Source organism: Alligator sinensis, unplaced genomic scaffold (assembly GCF_000455745.1).
Source record: "Alligator sinensis unplaced genomic scaffold, ASM45574v1 scaffold207_1, whole genome shotgun sequence".
In the NCBI taxonomy this organism is placed as follows: Eukaryota; Metazoa; Chordata; order Crocodylia; family Alligatoridae; genus Alligator; species Alligator sinensis.
In genome coordinates this window covers 790979-797075 of record NW_005842112.1, presented here as the reverse complement: position 1 = coordinate 797075, position 6097 = coordinate 790979, and positions in this window count along the sequence as shown.

Genomic DNA, 6097 nt, shown 5'->3' with positions numbered 1-6097 from the left:
CAGGAAGGGGGTGGTTTCTTTTTGGCTCATTTCCATATTCTGTAGTCCATTCCTTTGTATCCAGCATAAAGGAGAACAAGACCAGTAATTTCTAATAAGTAGGGACCTACTGAATTCATGATTTTTGTGGATTTCACAGATTCTGTGAAATCTGGCATTGCCCATGGGGAAAAAAAAAGCAAACTTATGGAAAATAAAATGCTGGATCCCCAGACAGAGCCAGTAGCCCTTAGGGTGTTGTGGCAACCCACCTGGGCAGGGAAGGGGGAAATGGGGCTGCCAACTTCAAAGGCTATCAGCAAGATGGCTGCCACCCCACCCCTCACTGCTGATTGGCTGCAAGGGCTGCCTGTCATGTGGTCCTGCCCCTCTCCGCCAATTGGCAGCAAGGGGTGGGGCTGCATGTATAGGAGCCAACTTTGGTTTTTGTTGGTGGATGCTTGAAGACATTAACCCCCCACTCCCCACCCCAAAAAATGGTGCTATACTTTAAACTCAGCATGTTCCTGCACCAACCCCCGCACATACCAAGAAGAGGCAGCACATTACTTCAACCCAGCTCTGCAGAATCTGTATAGATCGGGTGCTTTAAGGGGACTTTTTTGACACTTTTATCTAATAGCCAGTTGAATCAGATTAAATCAACTAAAAAGCTCTGCTGAAGTGCCCCATCTCTACAAATGCTGCAGAGCCAGGTATAAGTAATGTGCTACTTCTGGTAAAGTGCTTTTTCTTGGGATTTTTAATGTCTTGGTTATGGCTTGTGGGTGCTGAGCACCTGCTATTCTTTTTTCGGTGGGTGCTTGAGCCCTGGAGAACCCACAGAGTTGATGCCCTTGCATCAATCATTGGCAAGGGGTGGGGCTGCGTGACAGGCAGGCAGCGCTTGCAGCCAATCAGAAACAAGGGGTGGGGGCACTGGGGAGCCTCGGCCAATCAGAGGTATTGGGGGGGGGAATCTGTTGCACTCCACCCATAAAATGGGCCCATGTTCTGTCCATGAAATCAGGGAGCAGCCCCCTTGAATTCAGTAAGTCCCTACTAATAAGCAATAGCATTCATGCTACTTTAGGTATATCTTGCATTCTTTTGAAAGGCAGTAGATCCTGGGCATGTCTACACGTGCAATTTATGCGACGCAATAAACTCCGGAGTTTATTGCTGTTTGAACATGCACCTGGGACTGCAGCACGCTGATCTGAGTCAGAGCAGCCCTGACTGGCAGAGGCCCTGTGGGGGTCAGCCTTCCAACTCAGTGTTCTTCCCCCTTGCTCTGTGCTGTGGAGGGTGTGGCTAGGGCACAAGGGTGCTTCAGTGCGGGGCCAGCCAGCGGGCAGCCTCCACACTGAAGCACCCTCGTGCCCCAGCCAGCCGGAGCAGAGTCTACACATGTGCTGCTGCAGAGTTTTTTATTTTACAGAAGGACAGTACTTTATATTTGCAAGTACCATCCTGCTGTGGAGTAAATCAGTTTACTTCAGCCTAATAAGGGCGCATGTGTGGACACTGAGATGTTTACTGCACAGCTAATTAGTCTACTGAGCAGTAAAGTCTCGTGTTGGTGTGCCCCTAGATTGTCTTTGTTACCCTTTGGGAAAAGTAGAAGACCAGTCCCACACTAGACGCATCCTTACTGCCTCTCTACTGTACTTAGGTTCCACTTGTCAGGGATAGAAAATGCCTGCTCAGCATCACATTCAGGTTCCCTTTCATGGCAGCATATAGCTTTGCTCTCCATTTAATAGTGTTTCTTAAACAGCTGATTTATACAATTGCCTGGCAAAGCAAACTCTTACCAAGTTACTTTCCTTCTGTGTTTTCCAAAAACATTATTCCTTAAGTTGAAATCCATTTTCAGAATGACAGTATTCTGCTCAAGCTAAAGTGTGAGGTTGCTTGCTGCTGTGGATCAGCATTCTGCTGGCTGGAAATGCATTGCTTACAGGCCATCTTTTATCATACTTCTAGTTTTATGAAGTTGGAGTAGGTCCTAAAAATGGGAAAAGTATGGCTTAGTTTGTGTCCTTCTGGCTGCTAATGTGCTATGACAGGAGTTGGTAAATTATATTATTTTTTAAATGCAATTACATATTTCCAAGAGTAGAAGGGAGAATGGTTAACTGTGGTGGGAACATTTGAGGAGTAGGGGCTGAGTAGTGGGTGAGGAGGGGATTTAAAGGAACTGTCTCCTGTTACACTGGAGTCCTTACATTTTATGCAGAAAACTGCTGTCTGACACTGGCTGGGCAGGTGTTGAGTTGTAATCCTTGCTACTGCTAGTGGCTCTGCACACAGTTGTCTATTCCAAAACAGCCTATTATTCTTTCATGTGTCCTCTCCCCCAGTCCCCACCTCTTGGTTACTTTTATGTTTATGGCTTGTCTCTCAGACTGACTGTCCCTAAATATCTTATCTTTACTGTGCATAAAGTGCCTTGTTCAATGGACCTCCAGGTTGTTTGAGAGCTTTAAGTGCTGCCTTAGTTTAAATAATGCTGTTACGAAGGACCAGCAATATGTTTGTTTCAAAGTAAAGAGGAAGTAGGGGCTGCTTGGCAAACAGACAAATCCAGAATGGGTTGGTCAAGGTCTCCTTTTTTAACTCAGAATTTGAACAGTGGAATTAAGCTGCTGGTATCTAGAGTTTCAGCTGTTTATATTACACTGCAATGGTAACTGTTAAGTTTTCCATAAAATGTAAATTTGTGCACTACCAAAACTAATAAACTCAATTCTGCTGTTTCCTTTGCCTGCTGCCTATATCCCATCCGCACTTAGGCAGCTCGTTTCATTTTTCAATGTTCCCATTTTTCTTACATTATCCTGTTATTTCTTCAATTCCATTGGTTTCCTGTAAGATTGAAAATGTTATTTTTTATGCCTAGGGTTATCAAAAGTTTGATTTCTTTTTATTCAAGGGAATTGATTCATGTGAATATACCAGTGGGAGCCTTATATTTAATCTGTGATTTAACATTAACCCTTCTTTATACTACACAAATACCCGCTTTATGTTGCCTTTTTCAGTCATTCTTACTCTTATCTTTGTTTACCCAATAGAGAAATCTTTATTATCCGAAGTATTGAATATTTATGCAGTCAGCCTGTCTGAGGGACTTACCTACCCTTGGATATTAGCACAGCTGAGCCTAGTTTGAAGCCTGAACTTAAGTATCATTTATGATTTTGGTTTGTTACTATTAGTTTTACATTTTAGTACTTGTGTAACAATTTGCACTGGTACAGCACTTTTCCCTAAGGATACTGCTGTGCCTTTTGCAAATGTTAATGTTAATAACTTAACACGTATCTACCTGCTAAAGATATTACCAGACTTATCTACAAGGTCCTTTCCAACCCTAGAAATCTATGACATCTATATTAGTGGATCTGTCTTACTGATGGGTGATCTAAATAGAAAGTGATCAAGGTTGCGATTTTAACTTGGATGTCCAAGTTTAGTTTGTCGGGAAGAAATTGAAGAGTGAGGGTACTTTAGCTTGCTTCATAGTGTTAGAGTGACGTGTTGCAGCCGTGATGGTGCAGGAATTATGTGACAGGCAAGGATTTCTGTGAGCAATATATTTTATTGGACTAACTGCATGGTTGGAGTAAAGTTAGACAAGCTTTTGAATACATAATTCAAATTCATAAGCTGGCTGGGCAGTAATAAGAACCAAGGACTGAACACCAATATTGGGTTTTTTTGACACTATAAAAGATCTGATTCCTGATTTTTCCCCTTATACACAACAGGTATGAATGACTCCCCTTCCTTTTGATAGGTCTTGATCTCCCAAAATCAGCTGCTTTTCTTTTGCTTATTGTTTGTCTGCTATCCTTGGGAATATTCCTCCCCTCTCCATTTTCACAGCTCTACTTTAAGCTCTTTATATTCCCTGGGTTTACTTGCTTGCCTCCTCAGACATGATGAAGAATGTCTTGCGTTTGAAAGCTTGTCTAACTTTTATTCCAGCCATACAGTTGGCCCAATAAAAGATATCACCTACAAAACACCTTGGCTTGCTTGAAAATCTGGATACCTTCATTTAGGTGCTTAACTTTGGAAATTTTTGTCTAAGTAACTTCCACAACGGTAATGACAGAACCAGGACAAGAACCCAGAAGTCTTCATTCCCTGCCCACAATGCTAATTGCATGTTACCTCTTAATGAAATGTCTTTTGTTTCCTTCATTGTTAGGCAACACGAGGAGTGGTGCTACTTGAATAAATAAATAATAATAATCCTCTATGGCATTTGTACATCTGGCATACTTGAGTCTACAGGAGTGCATATAAAAATTATCAGTTAAATCTAAATTCAGTTAAATCTGTTTGGAGTCTGAATACTGAGATTCTATATATAAATAATTGAAACAACTTGAAGCCTGATATATCAATGTTGGCAGTGTTGAAGACAGTATAGGACTACAAGTAGTGTTTAGTGCTTGTAGAAATGGCACAGCGCAAATGGAATTTAACAAAGCTTTGCAGCTCTGTATTCCCATATGTAATATATTTCCTTACTCAGTATTTAAATTATAAAGCCACAATGTTTCTTAATCCCTGGGGCAGTAGAACCACAGTGGCTTGGAGGACTTGAGGGATGTGTTGGGTCTACAAAATTTACCTATATGCTGCTCATTTTATTCTTTCTTGCCACTCTGAAACTGCAGTGCATCTATCACAAGCTGCTGAAAACACTGATAGGTGCCCTCTATGTGGTACAGACCTGGTTAAAGAAGCTCAATCTTCCTAGTATGCTACCTGCTGGGGTTGAACTCTGTTTATTTTGTTAAAAATGGCTTTTTCAGGTTTGGTAATATAACATTTTATTCTAATTTTAAAATTTTTGCCTGTAATTGCCAGTTACCACAGGCAGGTGGTAATTTTCTGTGCGGTTTCAAGAACAAAGGAATAAACAAATAGTTGCTAAGTACTGGTGTGTTTTCATTTACATGCTTCCCCACATCCAAACTGTAATTCTATAACACCACAATTTTCAGCCAAATTAGAAGCACAACAAACCATTGATTCTTTAATTTCCTTTTTAATTGTACTGCTGCAGGCATGTATATATCCTTTTTGGAATTGTGCTTATTTACAGTAACAGGAAAACTATTAATAAATCTAATCATGCTACTAATACAAGGCATTATTACCTTTGTTCTCTTCAAAATCAGTGGCAAAATTCCCTCTGATTTCTGTGGTGTATAGATCCATTAGTTTTTCTATTTCCTTACTCAAGAGTGGTTATTTAATTATTCATCTGAGCTGGTCTTAACATCCTTGTTAAGCAGAAGTTGAAATATGACCTAGGCTAGGTATAGATATTACACATAAAACAGTAAAGGTGATCAGAACCCAGTCTAAACCTGTAACAGAACAGAAATTCAGTGCACATAGACCAGTTTAAAAAATGGCAGAACCCAGTCTAAGTTAGACCTGGATGGATGTAGTATGAGATTTAATTGGTTTAGGTTAGATTGGTCTATTGAACTTATGTATCATATCCCCTCCCGACTCAAGTTAGGTTTCAGTCCCCTGGCATCTCAGGTGCCTTTGTGGCTCCCCGGCTAACCCCTTTTCATAGGGTGGGTGGTCTAGACTCAGCCCACGCTCATCTGCTCCAGCCAGCCACCAGGCCAGCCCTGCCCTTGGACTGTCATAAAGCTGAGGCAGCAAAGCCTCTGCTCCCCAGCCCTGCATCCTGCCTGCACCTGTCAGCCGGGCTGGGTAATTGGGTGGGGAGCAGAGGCCCCTGCCTCAGCCCCATCCCCCCAGACAGAACAGCTGGTGGGGGCTTCTCCTCTTCCTTACTGCTTGACCAGCACAGCTCCTCTCCACAGCCCTCCCCTTACTCGCCCCAGCGCTCCATGGTAGAGGAAAGGAGAGGGGAAAACAGAGTCCCCTGCCCCTCCTCAGCCCCCTGCTGAGCCAGCACAGCTTGGGGGGGGGAGGAGCTGCACAGCAGGGGTGTCCCTATTCCTTGTTGCCTGTTTCAGCATGGCAGGGAGCAGGGCTGTGGAGAGAAGCCATGCTTGCTAGACAGACCAGGCAGCGAGGAAGAGGGGAAGCCCCTGCTGCACAGACCCAT